Source organism: Chaetodon auriga, chromosome 9, assembly GCF_051107435.1.
Source record: "Chaetodon auriga isolate fChaAug3 chromosome 9, fChaAug3.hap1, whole genome shotgun sequence".
Lineage (NCBI taxonomy): Eukaryota > Metazoa > Chordata > Actinopteri > Chaetodontiformes > Chaetodontidae > Chaetodon > Chaetodon auriga.
Window position 1 is genome coordinate 7,364,051 of NC_135082.1, and position 22,266 is coordinate 7,386,316.

Genomic DNA, 22,266 nt, shown 5'->3' on the forward strand with positions numbered 1-22,266 from the left:
CAATATATTGATGTAAGAAATATAAGTAATAAAAAACAGCAGGCAACCATGCACTGTCATGACAGAAACATTAGCTAATGTAATCATAGTCTTAACTAAGCTAATCAATTGCTGATTCGTGGGACGTGTTTAGCCTGATGACAAAGCTTGACTCTGTTCATTCAGCTTCTTTCACCACCTAGCCGCTTAATGTTGTATGTTTGGCATCTCTCACAGTAGGTTACTTCATTGGGTCAAATGTGCTGACAAGAAACGCGTGAAGACGAGAAACGTGTGCTGTTGACCAATGACAGTTGCTGCCTTCTTCTTCTGTTGAGTTTTACGGCAGTTGGCATTCATGAGTGTTGCTTTACCGCCATCTGCTGGATTGTAACAGCGTCACAGTGCAAACTGTTACTAAACTGTAAACTGTAAAACCCAGACCAGGTCAGTTTCTGCCTGGTACACGACACCCTCTGAAACTACTGGACGTGATGCATTTCTGTCATGTGCACCCCTGCTTATGGTTGCTCTTTATTAGTCCTTCATCTCTGCCATCACATACAGTGAAAAAAGACAAGGATGTGGATGTGGTGGATATTTTCCAATAGTCTGGTGAAATGCCTTTCACCTTTAAAGGAATCACATTCTTATGTGTCTCCTCTCTCAGACGACTTGAAATGGGACGCTCCTCAAAGAGATGAAACACAGCCAGCGCTCACACAAGGAGCATGACGTAGACATGGAGGTGGTGACTGTGGACAAACTCCGTTCATATAATAATAATCTCTGTCAGAGCGGCATTTGGATTAGTCTTACATCCTCGTTGCATCACTTGTTTGTTTTCTAGTTCTCAGCCATGTAGTGTTTTTATTTATGTTGTAACCACCTAATCTGCCTGATATGAATGTGTTTGTGCCTCAAAGAAAGAAAGTTGTGACAGTTTGTGTTGTTTACATGTGTACACACACACACACACACACACACACACACACACATATAGACCTTTCTTACACTTTGATAGCACACAAATCACCAGCCTATAACCTCTGATTTTTACACTGATTTCTTATTTGGCTCAACAGAAGCTCAGTGTTGTCAGCCACTGTCGTCTTGTGGAGGTGAGGAGATAAAAACAAATGCTCTGCAGAGCAAGTACTGACAGGTGCTGATCTGAGGACAGACAGCTCTGATGGACAGGGTGGACATCTACAGTATTTGAAAGATGATGCATCATTAATAACACTTTGAATTAAGCACCACAGAGTAACTGACATTTTCTTCTGCCAGCAGCATCTGAGCTTGTTGCAGGTTCAAATATCCTCATATGGATCATGTAGTAGGTCCAGTGTGTCTCTATTGGCAGAGACAGTATATATGTTCATAAGCATGTTTCCATTCATGTGTAATCACCTGAAAATAAGAATGTTGTGTTTTTGTTGCCACAGAATGAGCTCTTTATATCTACAGAGGGAGCGGGACCTCTCCCACAGAGTCTCCCATGTTTCTACAGTCGACCAGAGTAGACAAACCAAACACTGGCTTTAGGGAGCCTCTTTCGCCTCTTTTTCCTTCTTTCCTCCGGCATTAAAAAGTAATCAGAATCTTTATATTTCCACTGAAAGGTCACATGGTTTTATTGAGGCATCGCTTTAGCTTCAGGGTCTCTTCTGCAACCAAAGGGGAAAACTACAAACTTTAGATTGAGCTAAGATAAAAAGATGTCATTTCCAGACAAGGTAAAGATTTCTATTAGGAAACATAAAAGATTTCAATAACTGGAAGTCGAGGCAACTTCATCTGAGAATCAGTGCTGCGTGTCCAGGTTTATCACAGAGTGCTTTACAGTGAATGTGAGACGCTAATCCTGCTCGTAAGAAAGAGCAGTCAAATCAAAAGTAGACCAAGTACGTCAATCTCTAGGAAGACAGGGATGGGCTGTGTGAGTGTATGCATGTGTGCACACGTGCATGTGCGTGTGTGTTTTTATTATTTTTTTTTCTTTTCCTTGTGAGCTGAACATCTTTGTAATCTGTTCCCTTGGTGGTAATGGAGACACATTGTTGCCAAGTGATTGCTCAGGCCCCCTCCACCTCCCTAATCTGCAATATGTTCAGTTTGGCATGTCTGCTAATATTTGATACCTCTGGGGCACCTCAAAGACACACACACACACACACACACACACACACACACACACACACACACACACACACAGATTTGCAATGTGCTCCATTTGGCAGATTGCCTCTTAATTGGTACCTTTTGTACTTGTCCACTTATGCACAATCACACGCAGACACACACTCATATTATGATGCTTATGAGGACCGCTATGCAATTCATTCATAAAGTATCCCCTAACCCTGAAAAGTCCAGTGTGCTGGACAATTATAAAAAAAAATTCATTAATTAATCTAATGCAGCCCCTATTTTACAGAATTTGTTCTGTTCTTTCAGCCATTGTGAGGACATTGTGTAACAACATTACACACACACACACACACACACACACAGTCATATTGGCAGTCCGTTATGTGTGTGAGCCAGATCGAGACAGGTGTAGTATGGCATATGTTGACTCGGTTGAAAGGTCAGCCCTCTTGTGGTCTCATTATAGTATCCAGGTAGATTTTCGAGTCTGGCTGTTGCAGGTTCAAAAGCCAAGTCCCTCCCAGTGTCTTTTCACTCACACATTATCTGTATTCCAACATTACTCAGCACATTGTCTATCTGGAGGTTTTCTGCAGCATCTCACAATTCAAAGAAGGCGGACTTTTTGTTTTAAAAGAGAGAGACAAACTGGGAGAGAGAGAGAGGTTGCATTGTGACAAGCAGAGGGGGAACAGACGCTGAAGTGTGTGGGTGTGTTGTATTTTCCAGTGACAGGATCTATACAGCAGTCTCTCAATGCTGAGTCAGCAACACAGACACACACATCAGCACACTCTGTATTTTAGGTTAAACACATTCGTGCACATACACACAGCCACACACAACCACAAGACGTAACTCAGGTTTCTTAAATCTGAAATGAATCAAATGTCTGTCTGTAAAGAAAAAAGATAGATTTTCAAAGCAGGGTGTCTTATTCTTACCAGGAGGCAATAAATAAATTCATTTATGTGCTTGACAGGAACTGCCCATTTGCTGAGTTTAGCCTGGCAGAGGTTAGCTGTGCTGTAGTGCGGTTTGGTTTGGATCTCCATTGACTGGCCAGCAGCAGGATTTGGAAATAATGAGCACACATTGAGCAGAAGCAGCCGGACACTTTGTCATTATTTTAGCAGCATTTAGTTTCTTTAAACTCATTTTTAAATACCACAGAAGGCATACAGTCTGCAGGCAGACAGACAGTGAAGGCATGATATGTGAACTACCAATAAAATACTTCAAAACACACAGAAAGTAGTGTTCTGATCAGCTTGAAAATGCTATGATACAACTCAGATGTGGTAGAAATGAGATGCAACAGAATTTCATCTAGGAACCAGGCGAAGGAAGAATAATGTGCAGGGTCGTGGTTAGTTTTGGACAGATTGTGGATGAGTTTGGCTCAGTCACACTCCAGGCAGGTTTGGCCTGGCTCTAAAGACAATAGAGGCACAGGTTGTGCGCCAGTAGCTCAAAAGACTGTGTCTCTGTGCCACTGATATATTAGGCCATGGCAAAGTTTTCCCTCCTCTCCCAGCCAGTAAAGTCAAGTCAAACTTTGTGTGGCACATTTACAAGTAAACTCATTGCGTAAAAGGTAAGAAACAGAAGAGGGACACAACCAGACGCCTGAAACCCACAACACATTGGTCGTATTTTTGGAAACAGACAAAAACCTCAGTATCAGATGTAGAAACAGATGTGATGGGATAAACAATGTGAGTTTTTAAAGCCAAGTATTTTTGCACAGTAGCTGCAAATACCGTTTTCTTTATGTGCCTATTCTTATGCCAAGAGACGTATTCCAGGAGAAGAAATACAGCCTGGCCAATAAAAGTCTCTCGTTAAACACAGAAAACTGTTAAACTAATGTGACCTTTCAGTCCTACTTATTATCCAATCGAAGCAACAGTCTGCCAGTAGAAAAACAGTTTGAAACAGATCAGTTTTGCAATAAGCCATCAATCAGACGGCATCATATCTGTTGTGTCAGAGAATATACGGATGATGTTGTAAATCACATTTTTAATATAACTGCAGTATCTAACACAGCATCTTTGGGACTGCAGCAAAAGTTTGGTTTTTTGCAGGGTTGTCGAGACCGTACATTAAAGATGTTCTTTTTATATATTGTGTGATCATATAAACAGAATAAACAAGCAGCACATCCAGCCCTAATCTAAGTCATTAGATGTCTTCCACTCTAGACATGTATGTGGTCAAAAACTGCTGATTGGGCTTCTGAACATGCGTACATCAGTTGATGTGACGTAAGAGCTAAGAGTTCACGCACAGATATGTTTTAGGGAAGTCTTAGCTGGAACAACAAAAGACTGGTTACTCCTGAACGAGCAAAGTGTTTGGAGTCAGAGTGGAGCTTCATTAAGCTTGTTGTAGGAAGGGTCGTCTTTTGCTTGAGGCCTGCTGGCTGGTGAACTCGCTGCAGCAGGCTGGAAGGCAGGAGTCGTAGAGCCCGAACACACAGCCGTGCTCCTCTCTCGAAGTACCAGCGTTTCTGTCAGACGTCGCCATCGTCTCCAGATGTCTCGTCCTGGAGCTTTGGAGCAGCAGAGGGACTGAGCCCCAGAGGTGAGGCTGAGTTCAGAGCTGGTCTGAGCCGATCACTGTAAAGAGATCGGGTGGGGCGGTAGGAGACGCTGCTGGGATGTTGGAATGATCAACACACAGCTGTCACTTCATTTCCTCAACATCATCATCATCACTGTCCACCAGAGCGTGGCAATCGGTACCCTAAAGGCAGTACATGGAGCTTGTTACAAAGCCATCTCTCGTCCCTCTCTTGCTGGGTACCAGCGTCTTCCTCGAGTCATTTAAGACCACTGAGTGCTGAGGACTGGTACCCAAAGAACAGTTGATGGAGCTTGATATGAAGCCTAAACACACAGGCATTCTTTCCCTATCGGACAGCAGCTCGTCTCTCTCAGTGTGAGGACGCTGAATGTAGCACGACAAAGCCAACTCATTTTGGAGGAAGAAAAAATGAAGCAGTGTTTGGCGGGATCAATTTTGGGGATTTTTCTGTTTGACTTTAGACTCTATTGTGACAGGAACAAAGAAAAGCGGAGTGCGGCTCGGCAGAGCGTCGCATCATTTGTCAGAGAAAGTTGCCAGCGGTGTATTAAGAGGACGGAGTACTGCGTTAAGCTCTGCCTCGCTCTGAGGCCTATCAAGACTCTTCAAATGTTTTTGAACGTATGAGCTCAAATTCTGGTAAGACAAAGACATGGGTGACAGGACAAACATTAACACTGCACTTTATTTGGACTAAATGCCGTCCTGCTGCTGGAAATACTCCCTAACAAACGCACTATTTCCATGTCTTTGAGTAACCTTTGTTAATAACCACAGCGCCCTGCTGTGTAAGGAAATGTTTCGCCTTATTAAAAAGTGAAAGTCCTCCGAGCCTCATTTCTAAAGATGTAAATCCTCAGTAGGAACAGATGGCTTCAGGACTGAGAGCCACAGACAGGGAAATGAAGTCACAATAAAAAATAAATATAGGCATGCATTGAACATGGCCATCCTTATCTGTTTAAGAACACAGACACACTGTCGTCGGCCGCTCGCTCTTTCCTGGCATCTCAGACCGTATCAGTAATCTGATGAATCAGTAATGGAATTTAACATCGCATAAATAAGTGGCCATGGCTGTGATAAGAGTACGTTCAGACAACCAGGTCATTCAACAAAATGCATCAGCTGTTGTTGCTGAGAGCTGAACATCTCCAATATGGCTGCCAGAGTGTGTGTGTTACATCACTTTACAGCATCCCATTAAAACTCTTTCATCCTATCTGTCTGCCAGTAATGAATGGTTTTACTTTTTTTTTTTTGTCTGTGTCTTGCCTCTGTCGCTTTTTCGTATAACTACTCTCATCCTGGAGCTTCTTTCTCTCCCCCTGTTTTCCACTCAGAGAGCATGCAGATAAGTGAATAAGGAACAGACATCATTATGTCTTCCAGTCGTTCACAAACACTAACCCAACACCCCTCAGCTAAGCAATGAATATTTTCTCAGCATGTTTTACACTCCCCCTATGCAAAGATGCAAACACACATACACACACATACACTCTCTCTGCAGGCACAGGAATTCAGACTGCACACACACATACACACACACACACACACACACACAGCCTTCAGTTGCATTGTAAAGAGTAATCTTTAGCATAGTCATCAGTTTCCCACTCTCTCACTCCTCCATAGTGTTTTAGAGACATTATATTGTTTTTCTGTGTACATTTTCAGAAACTAAACAACCGCTCTGCGAGTGTGCCTCAGCACTTTCTTCTCAAACAGCTCCTCCTTTCTTTAAGGCTCCGAGCATGCTTTTTCTTTGTCAGCCTGACATTGTGGGAGGATGTGCCATATTCTGACACAAAGGTTAGCCAGTTTTAGAGGGTACCGCACTTAATTCAAGCTAATTTACATTACAGGTGGCATATGCAGCATACACTAGCATGGCTAATAAGTTTAAATGTCAGATATTTGGAGAACTCCGCTCAGGATTCCTGTGGACCAACTTTAAGTCATGACCTCCCTTTGAAGAACACTGATTTTGTAGAGCTGCATTTTGGATGAGAAGTTTCTAGTTTCACGTCCTCCACTTCTTTAAAGGCCAATAAACACTAAAGAATCTTTACACTGAAGCGGTGAACGGTCAGGTGGAATGTCCTAAAGTTCCTTGGATGCTATATGGCCATCCCTTGTCTTAATTTAAGACAGGAGACAGAAACCATTTCACACAGTGTTGTAGTTTGGTCTAGACAAAAACATCACAACAACCACTGAATGGATGGTTATGAAAATACCTTCATGGTCCCCAAAGGATGAAGTCCATACTGACTACACGATCCTCTCACTTCTCCTCTAACGATGACATATGTCATTAGCTATTGGATGCCAACACACAAACTAAGATGTTGAACATGTTAGCACTGTCATTGTGAGAATGTTGACATTAGCATTTAGCTAAAACATTGCTCTGCCTCACATAGGAGTTTTACTAATGTGAAAAATAGTAATAAAGAAGGACAGGCAATTTCCTAAAACAGCTGGACTCCAGTTCTTCGCAAATGTGACATGAACAGGGGCAAATGATGCATTTGCTCGGAACTATTTTCAGCTGTGGATCAGTACACATTTGGTGCCAGAGGGAGTATTTGTGACAGCAGGACAGTAAATGTGGGATCAACTCAAAATAAACTACAATGTGTGTGTTCATGGTAATGAAGGAACATGTCACCCAGTCAACAGTGTGGCTCACTAATGTCTTTTCATAGTTTTTGGGCAACAATGGAGCTCTATGGCACAGTGGAATACACCATGTCAGTCTTTTCATACACACATACTGTGGTACTTGTTAGTAGAAGTAATGCATTGTTGCTTTTAGTCTTTGTTGTCTATAACAAAAGTATAGAGCAGTGCCAGTCTTATCCTTTAATAGCTGGGGCTGGATATAAAATCTCATTTGACTTTAACTTGTTAAGAAGTTTATCAAGTCTTTTCATTATCGGCAGAACAAGTATTGATCAGTGACTTTGCAGATTAGAGTCTTTGTTGTTTGATCTCTATTTTTGAGAAAGCAGTGTGACTCAAACAGTCCAGGACAATAGGCAGAATGGAGATTCCTCCTGAAAGGAGGCACAAGTCATTCTGGAGGAGGGTTGTCGATATTGTCATCTCCCCATCCTCACAATGCATTCACACATTAGCAGGGCAGATTTACTGTCCCTCTCACTCCCCCATCTGCCCCCCTCGTCCACTTGTTCTGTGCACAAGCATCAACTCCACCTCTCACTGACTTTTGGAAATGTCTTTCTGCATTCAAATGAAGGCATTTCCACCCTCACCTGCTTGTAATTAATGTGGTCAGTGAAAGCATCAGTGACATCAGATGATTGTGCCTTTATCTTGTAGTTTAACACTTGAAGAACATGTCCTTCCTGAGCTGACTGGAAAAGGAAACCTGGTTTCATTGAATCAACTTTATATATCTGTTAACAATTGAGCCCATTTTTGACGAAGGTAGACTCAAAATTACGTGATGATGAAAGTCATCTTCAAGTATTATGCTATTTTCAGTCACGTACTGCCTGTCAAGACACACGTTGATGTGCACGTACATCAGCAAATGATTAGAGCTAGACTATTCAGAGACAGTTTTAGCTGGAGAGTGACACTGCACAGCTCACCGTATCTCCAAAGCCACACACACACAGAAACTGTGGTATGCAGATGCACACATGTCTACACAGTTCAGACCAGAACCCTTCCTAGTTTATACCTGCACATATGTAAATGTGACCGCTTACTGACTGAGCTGAGCTGTTGAACTCATACACAGTCGACTGTGTAGACGTAGTTTTGTACCAAACTGAACGTAACAGTTTGAACTAGCAGCAGCAGACTAAACTTAGAACTGAACTGGCAGAATGTCACAGCTCTCTGATCGCTGAAACAACTCTTGCGTGCGCTGAAAAGCGATTGTTTAGTTCAAAAGAACGACATCGTTAGTGATTGTGATTTTTTGAATTGAATTCAACGAAATGATTGGAGTCACTGAAGTCATTTGTGATTTCCACCTCATATCCCGAGTCCTGCATCTCGCATCAAAAGCACTTCAGGTTCAGCTTTGGGACACATTGTGCTTAATAAAGTCAACCTCTCGTCCCACGCTTAGAATTTTCTTCATTATTGAACCAAGGCCACAGTCTTTGCTGAAGCTTAAACAGCTGCTGTCAGGGAAAACGTGAGATTCGCTCTCACTGAATGTTTGCAGATGCTTTCAGTGTGAACGTCCTGCCACTTTACAGATACGTCCATGAGTGTTTCAGTGCTAAAGGTGATGGCGATGATAATGGCAGGTAATTGAATTTAGTGTTCAGAGTTTTAGATGATTTTATACGCATGAGTGGTGGCATTTTAGAAAGGTCAATAACATAAAGAAATGATGAGTGATTGTAATATCATGCCGATGCTTACACAAACTCTCCCTCAGTCTTATGTAGTCTTATAGCTGACTTTTTTCCCAGCAAAACCATCTGAGGACCAATTAATTTACGCAAAATGTACAAATGTACAACATGACAAGACACATTTCACGCAGTTAGAGACAGCAGAATGTGTCGAGCAGCCTTTGTTTTATTGGATGATTCACCTTGCAGAGAGACAAAAAAAGATGTGATGTAAGAAGCAAGAAAACCTCCGGATCAAAACCCAAGAAGCGTCTCCAACATGGTATCCACTCATTTTGGAGTCTGTGCACGACACTGCTCTGAATATTTCATACAGCACTTTTTGTACCTGTGTAAGCACTTCTGGCTGGAGATGTGTCTGTGAGTGTGTGTGACTCATCTGCTTCACAGCCGACACAGTTTCTCAATCATGAAGATGTTCCATGTTATATGAGCCGAACGATTGGAAATACAAGAGAAAATCAAGTCCAATCGATGTGGCTGAACAGTTGGATAGCGCTGGAGAATTTATATGTGAACTCAAAACTCACAAAAAAAGAGAGGAGCTGACATGCAACCCCACAGGGAAGTGTCTTCAATTCTTTCTACACCGATTCAGATTTATTGAATTTTTGCAGTGACAGACAGCAAAGGCGTCCATCCAAACCCAGAGCAAGAAGGCCCGAGGTGGCTTCAGAAACACAACAATGCAAAAATAAAAGCTAAGCTCCTACAGGAACCGTGCAGTGAAGCTGACAGTGACATGACGGCTGATGAAACAGCAGCTTTCCTCTCAACCCAACCTGCTAACAGTCACCCTGAGTTCCACAACACAGACTGTAAGATTAAATGGACACGACTGTCGCCCTGCTGGGAGTTGATGCTGCTTTATAAGACGGGATGGTTGTTTGTTTCTGTCTTTCCTTCTCGATCATTCCTGCTCATTGAGGAGCCACGATCTCTTTACTTAAGCCCTGAATTAAAGCTCAATCTGCTATCAGACATATTCACTCATCTATCCTAAACCTGTCTTCAGCTGTTTTTAGCATTTTTTCCAAACCACTTCAAGTCTGTTTTTTTTTTTTTTTTGATGCTGCAGTGCTGATTTCAATCTGTACACACAGCAACACACACACAAATACACCTTTCATGAAATGTATCCAGACATCAACAGCAGTAAACACAGCAAGAGCCACTTGGACAGAGTTCAAACCCCCTCTGTACCGAGGCAGTGTGTGTGCATTTTCAGCAGATGGGGACAGCAGCAGGGCGTGTGTGTGTGTGTCTGTGTGTGTGTGTGTGTGTATATGTGTATATATTTGTGGAGGTCCCTCAGTGCTTCCTCAGTGCTCTTCACAAATGACCTCAGGAGTTGTGGGTGCCGACATTTTGGAGGCCGGCCAGCCTAACAGCTCTCTATACATACATTACGGTATCACTCCAGAACCCATTCTGAACTTGTAATATATCACTGGGGAAAACACTGTCTGAGTTTGCACCCTTGAGGGCCTCAAGTACTTTTGAAAACTTTTAAAGCTCTGACTAGCCCACACTCAATAAATGTAGCCTGGGGCCGGGTCAGCTGGTATCATGCCAAAGCATGTAATACACCCACAGATCCACGCCGGACACTTTGAAAATAAAACTTGCGAAGAACATTTCAGGTGACAGTTGCAGTTTTAATCGGTTTAGCCACTAACACTAGTTGGTTAGGTTTAGGAAAGGATTATGGTTTGGATTTAAATAACTACATCCTTAAAACAATCCCTTTATACTACATCTGTCCTTCACTGCCGTCATTATCAGCCCACACTGGTGCTGCACCTTCATACGTGTGTGTGTGTGTGTGTGTGTGTGTGTGTGTGTGTGTGTGTGTGTGCTTTTCAGGCGTAGGCGAGCAGATCTTCACACTGACATGCTATCCTCTAGTGGATCAGTGGGTCTATTACACACTTTGGCATTCGGCTGGGGTGGCCAGGTGCATTAACAGTGGAAAAAGGTGAAATCCATTCATCACTTTTGGCTGAACACTTTGATATACTCTTTATGAGGACAGCAGCAGGCGAGGGTGTGTTGAGACTGAACAGATGAAAATGTGCTCCTGGGAGCTCAAAGTCTAAACATCTACATGACTTTGTGTTCAGAGAAAACCTGTTGATGGTGAAACGTTTCAAAACACCCAGAGTTTTCATTACCTGCACTAATCAGTAGTTTCATATTCATAACAGAAAAATGGCTGTATGTGTGAAAGACGCTGATGGTGACCACCCCACACAGCGGCATCGTCCAGCACGGCAGTTCCCCTCAGCTCTGCAAAGCCTTTCAACATCTTCTCTGGAGTTTCAACGCACCAAATCCATTTGTCGTATTTCTTCATCATTGTCGTCGGTGCTGTAAACTGAGCGAGTTGGCTTTGCTTTAAGACAGCATACAGGCAAAATGCCAACAGCCAATAACACAAATCATACACGGCATGTCTGCATGAGCGAAATGGATTTTCACATCTAATGTTTTTATGTTTTTGTTTATTGTCTGTTTATGACCAGGTGGCTTCAGTATCGATTAACAGAATCCAGCTTTTCCTTTCAGATCAATACATCTTCATCCCCATTATTGATTTTCATTATGAATACGTACGGCATCACAATATGTCCTTCATCACTTTCCTCTATTTGTGTGTGTGTGCTTGCGTGTGTGTGTGTGTGTGTGTGCGGGTGCGTGTTCTTGTCTGAGTGTGAAACACATATTTCATGATGACAGGTGAATGCAACATTGACCTGCAAGAGTATTTAATAAAACGGATGTCGGAGACATGTTTCTCGTTAAAACATAAAGGTTTGAATAATTACCCATCATGCATCACAGCAAGGTTGGTACTGGAACAAGGGGACAGAATCCATCGTTCAGTGTCCGTGTGTGTGTGTGTGTGTGTGTGTGTGTGTGTGTGTAAGTTTGTGTGTGGGTGCTAGTAACTCTATTTCTGGCTCGACGTGCATGTTTGTGTGTGTGATATGCTCACCTTGTTCTTTGGCAGTCACCTCTATCCTCATTAGGCTTGTGTGTGTGAGTGTGTGTATATGTGTGTGCGTGTTAAACTAAAGGAATATGGATTCTGTTGTTATCTCCAAATTTGCCAAGGTGCTTGTTTCAGTCACTGGAACCAAAAAATAAAGTGCGGACCAAACTTCAGGAGGAGGTTATTGAAACAACGTCACTTTCGTTAAAGCCAACAAATTGCAGCAGATTGGAGCGACACGCTTCATGAGCCACCAAGAGTGAGCGTTTCCTCCGCTTTGTTTTCACTTTGAGGATAGAAATGAAATTATTTGAGAGGTGTGGGAAAGAGAGAAAGATGTTTTCTGTAATTCATCCAATGACATGCTCTCCTCTCAGGAAATGAAGTGATATTTCATTCAGAAAATTCACAGGCTAATGATGGAAGATGAAGGTGTGTGTGCGCACATGATGAGGGCAGTATGTAAATGTAGCGTTTAATGACTGAGTATGACCTCGCTTCTGACAGGAAGTGCGTGTGTGTGTGTGTGAGAGAGAGAGATTTTGTCACTGTCTAGGCCCTGCTCAGTCATTTTCAATGTTCATTTACTCTCTCTCCTTCCGTCCCTGTTAATGTCTATGTGTAGAAATGAAAAATGTATTAATGATTGAATATGGCCAAGACAGTGACAGCACATTGACTGATGACAGAACGAACAAGCTCATTATTAAAGGTCTTATCACCGCTCACCAGATGCAGTAACACACGCGCGCACACACACACACACACACACATGCACGCACACACAGAGCTCACTTCTTGCTCAATGTCATATGTGCGTATGTCATCATCATCAACATTTTGGCCCCAACTCATCTTTTTTAAAAGTTGTATGAAGATCATTGCGAGTCAAGGTTACCTGAAGTACCAAAACCTCACACTTTAATTCCACCTAAATATATCTGAACACGCTCTGGTACATGCTGTAAACGCTCAGTATGGTACAGTAGCAGCAATACTCGCTGGAGTGGAAAGAATATTTAGACAGTAGCAGTAAAGTCAAGGTAGAAGTGATGAACATGATAGCCTAATAGAAGTGCTTGTGCTATTTTCAGCAGTATAAATGCTTCTACTGTACATGTTGTGATAAGTACACCCTCGTGTCTGGCAGCACAATAGCACATTGAGTCAGTGACTCAGCTGCAGAGAACATTATTCAAATATTTAGATTACTGAAATATTGAAATTTCACAATATAAATCGGCAATGAAACTGTTCTGGCACATTCACTTTACACAACATTGCAAACATGCCAACCTACATCTATCCCATACAATGAATACCAGATTATATGAAGGGGAAATTAAAAAACAAAAAAATAGAGAAACAAGAGAAAGAGAAGAAGAAGGAAAACTGTCAGGTCTGATAAAACATTGTGGCTGAGCCTGAGGGGACAGTTGTCTCTCTGCAGTCCTCAGAATGAGACAAAACTCTCTCTAAAAAGGTGTTTGACAGGTCACACAATTTTAATCTTCACCAAAGGTAAAGGTAGTCTTGCTTTATTACAACCTAGGTCCTATTTTTATAGTTTTAAGAATGCAATGTCATCGCTTCAGAGAGGTGCAGCAGGGCAGGAGATATGAGCAGTCAGACAACAGTTGAGAGAGATTAAACCTCTTTATTTAGAGGTCAACATATGGTAGTGTTCCTGTTTTAAATATACATCCTGAGGATGCCCTGCGATGCATCATCAGTGCATCACCATCATCACCATCATCGTCATCATCGTCATCATCATCATGTAACCTGGGGTCAACATCAGACACTCTCTGCGTGATCCGTTCCCAGCTTGCATCCCAGCAGCAGCTGATCGTGGGGCCTCCCTCTTCAGCCAAAACCAGCCCGAGTTTGGTCAAGGCTTTGCAGAGTGACCTGAAATGTCAAAAACAGTCAAATATTCAGTCCAAGTTAAGCCAGGAAGCCAGTCAGTAAACCGTGATGGATAGCAGCAACAGAAGGTTTGGGTCACACTTTCACTTTTCACTTTTATTTTCTCTTTCAACTAAGCTTGTCGAACCAGGGCTAACTGCTTCCATCCTTGACACATACACTATGTAATGAGATGAGATATTAACAAAAACAAAAACAAACCACCTTCCATGGCAGCAACAGCCAAAAAACAGGTTTTGGCTGGTATAAATAATGACTTGAATAGATTATTTTTATGTAAAACTGTTTTGTGCGACTGGCTGATGAGCTCTTTTCCCACAAACACGTTCCAAGACAGTCAGTCCGTGAGTGTTTACTGCGCGTTTCTGTCACATACAAGAAAGTATTTAAAAGTTGCTGCATGTTTTGCCTCTTCAGTGTCTTGGCAGTGACACCGCCTGCTCATTGTGAGCCTTTGTGAAAGAGAGAGAGCACTACAGCCTACAGATAGCAGAAAGATAATTAGCTAAATCTCCATGGGTGGTTGAGCTGCCCTCAGCCCCTACACTGGAAGTAGTGCGTGTTCCCATCCATGCTGTCGGTGGGACCGGCGGCAGATATGTAAGAGTCCCTTAACTGATTTAAATCAACTCATTAGAATCACTAACTATACGCTCTCACACACACGCAGAGAGAGGTAGGAATGCCAGCCGTGCTTCTGAAGGATGGAGCTGGTCTAGGTTGCATCTATACTCATTTTCTTAGTTTTGATTTCCTTCCTTGGATTCTTCTCTTTCATTCATCTCGTGTGTTTTTCCGGCTCTCAGCTTTCTGGTGTCATTTTATGTCTGCCTGTGGGGGGACGTCAGCTGGCGAGCTCTCTGGGGTCACAGCCAAATGGGTTTTTCATTGTAGCAGTATGAAGAGCGTTTTACCTTCTATTGAGACTCGTTGGCAGGCTTGGATGGCAATTTTTTTGTCTGATGAAATGAGATTTTAAGTAAGGGGGTCCATTTCATGATTCTGTTGTGGAACCTTTTCATTCTGATGGTGTTTCATTTATGTTCATGTGTTGATATTATGTTATTATATTCACCTGTTTTCTTATCCGTTCCAACATTCCGCTGAAGAAAACTGGCAGCTTTAGATATTTCATTTAAATGAAACCAATAAGTCTCAGAGCTGCAACACTCTTCATTTTCTAACCTTTAAGATCCGCCAAAGACAAGGAATCCACCAAAGGCACAGAAGGGAGTCCAGCACACTGCTTTGATAATAATGAGGAGAAGAAGCTTCGTTCATGTGGCACTCTTCATACATGAAATGCAGCTCAGTGTTTTACAATAAAGAAGTTACATTCACCAAGTGCATAACATAAGATGGAAAATAAAAGCCACTGAATAGTAATAATAAAATGAAGTTAAAACCAGAGATGTCTACATATAATGCAAAAAAAAAAAAAAAAAAAGTGAAATACAACCTTTGGAAAGTGCAGCAGTGTGCAGAGGTTTCTGTCCTGGGTCAGGATGTCATCCAGTGCCATGCAGAAGTACCCCTGACCAACTGATTTCCAAACAGCGTAAAATTAAAGATGACACATTTCTTTCATGTTTCAAGCGAGGTTACTTTATTATTTCCGACTTTTACGGTTTTAAAATCACAAAAATGGAAAAGGGCCTGGAGCGACAGCCTGCACGGTCCGTGCTTAGAAACACCCTCTTTTTGTTGCTCAGAGTCTTTCAGTTCTTGTTCGGGGGATTTTCACCTATTCTTTCTTGTAAAAGCCTTCTAGTTTTGTGAGATTCTTGGGCCGTCGTGCATGCAATGTTTTTTGAGGTCAGTCCACAGATTTTGATGATGTTAAGGTTGGGGGCCTGTGAGGACCATGGCAAAACCTTCAGCTTGTGTCTCTTAAGATATGATAACACTTTAGTTAGGTGGTCCATTGTAGATTTTGAGGTGTGCTTTGGATCATTCTCCTCTTGTAGAAGCCATCATCTTTTCATTTTTTGGTTTTTTTTCAGACATTATGATGCTTGATTACAGAATTTGCTGGTATATTGCTGCTTTCAACGCACACCCATATCATGAATGATCCATCCCCATGCTCAACAGCTGGAGAGGTGTTCTTTTCATCAAATTCATTTTTTCTTCTGCACTAATCCTGTTTAAAGTGTTGAAAAGCATGTTTCATCTTCAATGTTACACCTTACGGAGATCAGTCCATCTTCTACTCACGTAACTACTCAGAAATTTTAGGTAAACTTTTGCATTTAAAAGCTAATTGAAGACAGAAGTTTGAAGCTTTCTTTTAAAAATATTTAGTGAGCTGGCTCTCCTGATATCTACGGGTAGTGTGTTCCAAAGCTTTTGGGCATAACTGACGAATGCTAGCAGCATAATTAGTGGCAGCATGAAAACTCAGGAATGTCACCGAACCTGTCTGGAAGTAAGAAGAAGAAAAAAATAAGAAAACAAGTATCGTGCTAACCCTTTTTCTCATAATATTAAGAATATTTAGAAGGACGATAGCGTGCCCAACCTTTGGCATCCTTCCCTTGTTTGAGTTCTACTTTCATCAAAGGAATTTTCTGCTGACATGCTTCAGCTGTCACAAACCAAATACATAACTATGTGATATTTTGTGCACAAGCCCTTGTAGTATGATATGATATTGTGATATGTATATTGTAAAACCTCTCGCAACATTTCAAAGTGCTTGTCTGCGCGCTTTAGCCGGTTAAATTTGCTCACCTGGTACCTGTCACATCCAGGCTCATCAAGTGTTGTTCTCCTTTCTCTGCAGCCTCCTTCGCTCCCTACAGAGCCCTTCATTTTTAATTTATGTCTTTAATCATTCAGCTCTATGTGCAGAGTTAAGGGAGAGCGCTTGTTTCCACCATCAGGGTGTCCCTCCAGTGTGGCACTGCTCCGGAGCAGATGGTTCCGGTGATAATGATCTTCAGCGCATACATCTGTGTGTGTGTGTGGGTGCAAAGAGAGGTGCACTTTGGTTTAATGTTTCCCCCATCTCAGCATTTGCACCAGGCTCGCATTAAAACCCATCGATCTCGCACACGCTTGCTTTACACAGCGTGCTCTGCCTCCGGGCTCTGGCTCTCTCCAAAGACTTGTCGTTGCATCAGAAGCAGGCCTATGTGTATTTCACACAACACCAGATCATCATAATGACATTACCATAAGCTGGACTTGCGTCATCTCTGCTATGATTCAGCTTTCTGTTTCCAAGAGGCTTTTGTTGGCAGTCAAGAATGATTCACCCCTCACATTTTCTAAGTAGATGTAGAATTGCATCCAAGAATGTTTGTGTCAAGTCTGCTTTGTAATAGCGTTTAGAGCACACCCCCTTTTAGGAAGATCAGCCTGTTTATTGAATAAAAACAGCAGGCGCCAATGTTATCCATATTTCTGGTGCGTTGTTGGAACCAAAGCTCAATGTTTACACATAAGTATACACCAGTAACTGATAATAGGCAGATAGTTTATCTTGAATATCATAAAAGTATTAGCAGGGCTTGCTTTGCCGCCGCCTACTGAAAATGATGACAGTTGCGTGGACGTGACAGCAGATGAAAATCCGCTTGCTTATGTGGGAGTTTCAAAAATAGTAACATCATTGTGACATCAGCTGCATTCATGGCAAAAACAATTTGAGGCCAATGACGTTTTCATGTTGAAGAGATTAGCCTTCACAGTTCATACGCGCTTACATAATGCGAGTCAGCTACTGTCACTCAACATACAGTACTTAGTCTTGTTGCTGACATGTAAATACACTCATATCAGTGTCCAAATCAGAAAGATAGAACATCTTTGATGCTCGGATTTTTCTGTAAGCTCAAGTTGTTGTTAAGTAACATAGAAATCCTCGCAAACAAACATGGCGACTTTGCACATTAACAAAGTGGTGATGGTGGAATAAAAAGTACAATATTTCCCTTTGAAATTAAGTGGAAGAGAAAAATGAAAGTATAAAGAAGTATGAAATGTCTTAGAAATAATCAACCTCAAAACTGGACTTGAATACAGCATTTGAGTAAGGAGACAGTTTAAGCGTGGACTAAACGACACTGTCAGCCTTCCTGCTCTCTGAAAACAGCAGTGAAAAATGTTTATGTTCTCTGCTGCTCAGCGTGCTTCATCAGATACTGTATTCTGTAAATCAAATGGATTTGACCTTTTGGGTAAATATGAAATGTCTGGCGGAGCAGAGAAGTGGGAGACATTACTGTTTAGTCCTGATACACTTAGACTTGTATGTCCTGCACGAGTCACAGTAAGACTCATTTATTCCTGCCAGAGTTTTTTTTATTTCACTCCAGTGGTGAAAAAAAGGAGGGAAAATAAAATGATCATTGATTTGATGCAAAGCAAACAGCCAGGCACTTTTTCTAATTCAACAGCGTCACATTAGTGAGTCAAACCCTGATATTAAACAGATAATAAACAAATTATCAATCAGCCAAAACAAAAAAAAACAAAACAACAACAATACAGTGATGACAATAAATGACCAGTGGAGCAGATAAAGCCTTGAATGACAGCATGATGTGCTGAAAGACGCAGGAGAAAACTTTAACGTTAAACCACAAAATGCAGCATTCAGCAGCTGAGAGGTGAGGAAAGCCAAAAGCAAAATCTCTGGTGTCAGTCTGATAGCTATGATGGAGGGAAATCCTGCTCTCGACCTCAGACTGCTTAGATGTATTGCATCAACCCCTCATCACAGGAAGAGTGAAGTTCACCTGAAGGTTCATTGGGTTGAAGGAAAGTTGCTTGGAAAAGGGAGGGAGGTGCAGCATGGACTGTCCCCTGAGCCTCGCAGGAGCCCTCCAGCATTCGCAGACCCTCTCAGGCGTGTTCGCTCTCATGCGGCGTTCCAGCTGCAGCGGGCTGGTCTCCATGTCGCTCTCTCCCTCTCTGCATGTCTCACAGAAAGCAGATAACATCTCACACCCCCCAGTTGGTTTGGTGTGCCGGCTTCACTTTCTTCTACTTCTAATCTTTTTCTATTAGAACATCCACACTGAGCAGGCTTCTTACTGCTCTCAAAACTGGCTGGGTACTGATCTTGGGTCCATGCTGTGCAGCTCAGGGTACATCTGCTCTCTCTGGTCATTGTGTTCACTAACTTAAATCCTTTTTCTGGACTCAGGGTGCAATTTCTGCACCAGGAGGCAATGTGTTAAATCACCATTTTATGTGTCTGTCATAGCTCCAACAAAGCATATCATAATACACATTTCATCCCACGTGGCTGAGCCTGTCTCTTTGTACTCTGTTTTCTGAGTTCACACTGTGGCGTGAGCTCCCTGGCAGTGTCCGGAGACGTGGGGTATTCAGTGTAGCAGTTTAGTGTACTTGTACCCTGTAGTGAGCTGGTCTTGTCACTGATACTTCTTTGATGTTCTCATGGGGTGTTTGTAGGGCCTGCTGTATCTCCACCCTACACGTGTGTGTGTGTGTGTGTGTGTGTATGAGAGCGAGAGAGAGACAGTCTGTGTTTCATGTTTGCATATTTATCTCTATGCTGCGATCGCTTCAACTTGATTTGTGAGTCAGCTGTCGTCAGCTGTCTCCCTCACTGAATCACAGGCATATATGTCAGCAATGTTTTTGAGAGTTTGTTCAGTTTACCGCCTCGCTTTATGCATAATGAAAACACAGACACAAAGTCATTGATGTATTTGCGTAGATCATCTGCTCTACTAGACATCAAAGGACGCCAGTGTTCCTTCCCACCTGGTTCAACCATGAAAATCTGTCATTTGTATTAAAGGGTGTTATGGAGCATGGGCCGGATAGGCTGGATACACACACACAGAGAAGAACACAGTCTGTATGTATGAGAGCTGCTGCACAGCTGAAGAAAAGCAACACGTTGGAAAACAAAAGCTGTAGAATATAAATTTAGCCTACACATCAGAACGACCCCAAATGGCAGGCGACACTTATTTCCAGTGTGGCCCCAACGTGTTAAAATGAGAAATGCCCGTATTTACAGAGCAAACCCAGTTCCAAAGAAGTTGGCATGCTGGGTAAAACACAAATAAAACAGAATGTGATAACCTGCTAATCCCTTCACATACACTCAACTGAAAACAGTACAAGACAGTGTGTTAAGTGTTTGACCTCATCACCTTATTGATTTTTGTAAATGTCTGCTCATTCTGAATTCGATGCCAGTGACAGGTTTCACACAAGTTGAGACAGGAGTTAAAAAAAAAAAAAGAGCAGTCAGTAAACACAGTTTGTGTGCAAATGATTGCATTCTGTCTTTAGTTTTACAGTTTTACAGCGTCCCCACACATCAAGCAAGTCTTCCAAGAAGTGTATCTGACATTTAGATTTATTTATTCTGAACCATTTCCAGACTTTTTAAGACTTGAGCAGACCATGTATGGCTTTAGCTGCAAAATGCCCTCATTGTTTTCTATTGAACTAGGATGCATTGTATTCCTAATTAACTAATCAATAATTGATTCAACTTAAATTTGTAAGTTACCTCTTCTGTCAAAAGTTACATTATGTCACTTTAAAGGTGTCCTCTTGCTATGGAGCAGCGCTTCAATGTCTCATGCACGAGCATTTGGACCCACATGCCATATTCCTGCCAGTGTTTTCACCTTATTCCGCTGATTGAGAGATTAATTAGTCATGGCAATATTAATATAGAGCCACAGTTCTTCCATCCTGTCGCCTGCGTGCATGGCGTTCTTTGACTTGTGCCTTTGTCTTTTTATACTTTTGAAAAATGTCTCTCAAATGAGATTTGAAAACCCTGCCCTGAAATAACAAGTCTAATTATCAAAGGTCAGAAGAGACAGAAAGTATTTGGTTGTTTGACTGGACAGAAAGCAGCAGAGGCCAAAATGAAGTGATCCTTAAAATGCTGAGGTCATTCCCTTTGCAGTACAAAACATGCAGGAATAATTAACATCATGCTGAGAAAATGGCAATGTAATTGTGATTCTTGCTTCAAATGTTAACAAATGTCCTCTTCTGTTGCACTGAAACAGAAAAGTTGCCTGTGTGGTGATTTTTCCTGTCATCAGGTTACTAAATGGAAATGGAAAAAAGGTCACATTTGGTTTGACGTGCAAACGGTGCTCATTCCCTCTGCGGAGATAAAGACTGCAATAAGACAGTGTTTGTTTTAATCTACTTGAAGCACCTGGTAAACTGAAATTATCAGATGAGGACGATTCAGATAGTGTCAAAGTGTTCTGAAATCACAGAAAAGTTACTCGAGTGACTTTCTGAACTTCCTGGCGCTCACACAAGTTCATATCTGATGACACACATGCACACGCAGCCAGACAGACCTTTCAGTTCAAGAAAATGCTCGATATATATCCCCTGTAACGGTTGCAGTCGGAGATAAGAACTAAAACAAACTTGGATTACTTTGACTAAGGTCTGTCTGGTGATTATTGCTTCATATGACCTAATGTGCAAGACAGCACCGCACGAGGTGACTGGAAAAGGTCAAATCTCATTTGAAGTGTAAAGAGCATGAGAGGCAGCACTGCACTGAGGCAGCTGTGGTTTGAGCCCTTCTGCTGGGGCGTTGGTAATTAGTTTGTGTGGTCAGTCTACACAATTACCATGTAGATCACATTTGGTCTGAATTATTTAATAGAAACAAGCACTGTGTGCTTCGCGTAGGGGATGGGCTGTGGGCAGTGCTTACGCCTGACTGCCACGATGTAAGATGTAAAATGCACTGTATGCATGTGTATCCGGCCACAAGGAGCACTTTACTTTATCACACCTGAGGGACTTTTCCAACCATTTTAAGATTTGACAAAGTTATGCTGCAGTTTGACTGCAAGAACTGGTTTCCAAGTTTGGTTTCTGGACCATAGTTGTCCTCCAGACTGTCCCTGATTCTGAGGTGGCACTCTGTGACACTGTAGCCACAACATTTACATGTTTTCACATGAAAAAGAACATGCTAGCAAACAGTTGCCTATTTATACATCCAGCAGACCAACATAATTCAGTTCAGTATCTACTATAAGTACCTCTTTGGTCTCCACCACCTCTTGGAGGAAATATCTGGCTCTTTAGATGAATTCTCTGCTATGTTCACCAGCCAGTCGTTAACTTTGTGTGTTGCTTGACAGGTAGCTTACAGCTTGTGAGACTGAATCAACACAGTCTCACCATTTTACAGTCCATCAGTTGCAGTTTCTAGAACCAAAA

General features: G+C 42.1%; 1 protein-coding gene across 3 annotated transcripts in view; it reads left to right on the forward strand.

Moving 5' to 3' along the window:
- il1rapl2 (interleukin 1 receptor accessory protein-like 2) overlaps positions 1–22,266 on the forward strand; it is a 354,681-nt gene that overhangs the window by 270,597 nt on the left and 61,818 nt on the right. The window lies entirely within an intron of this gene.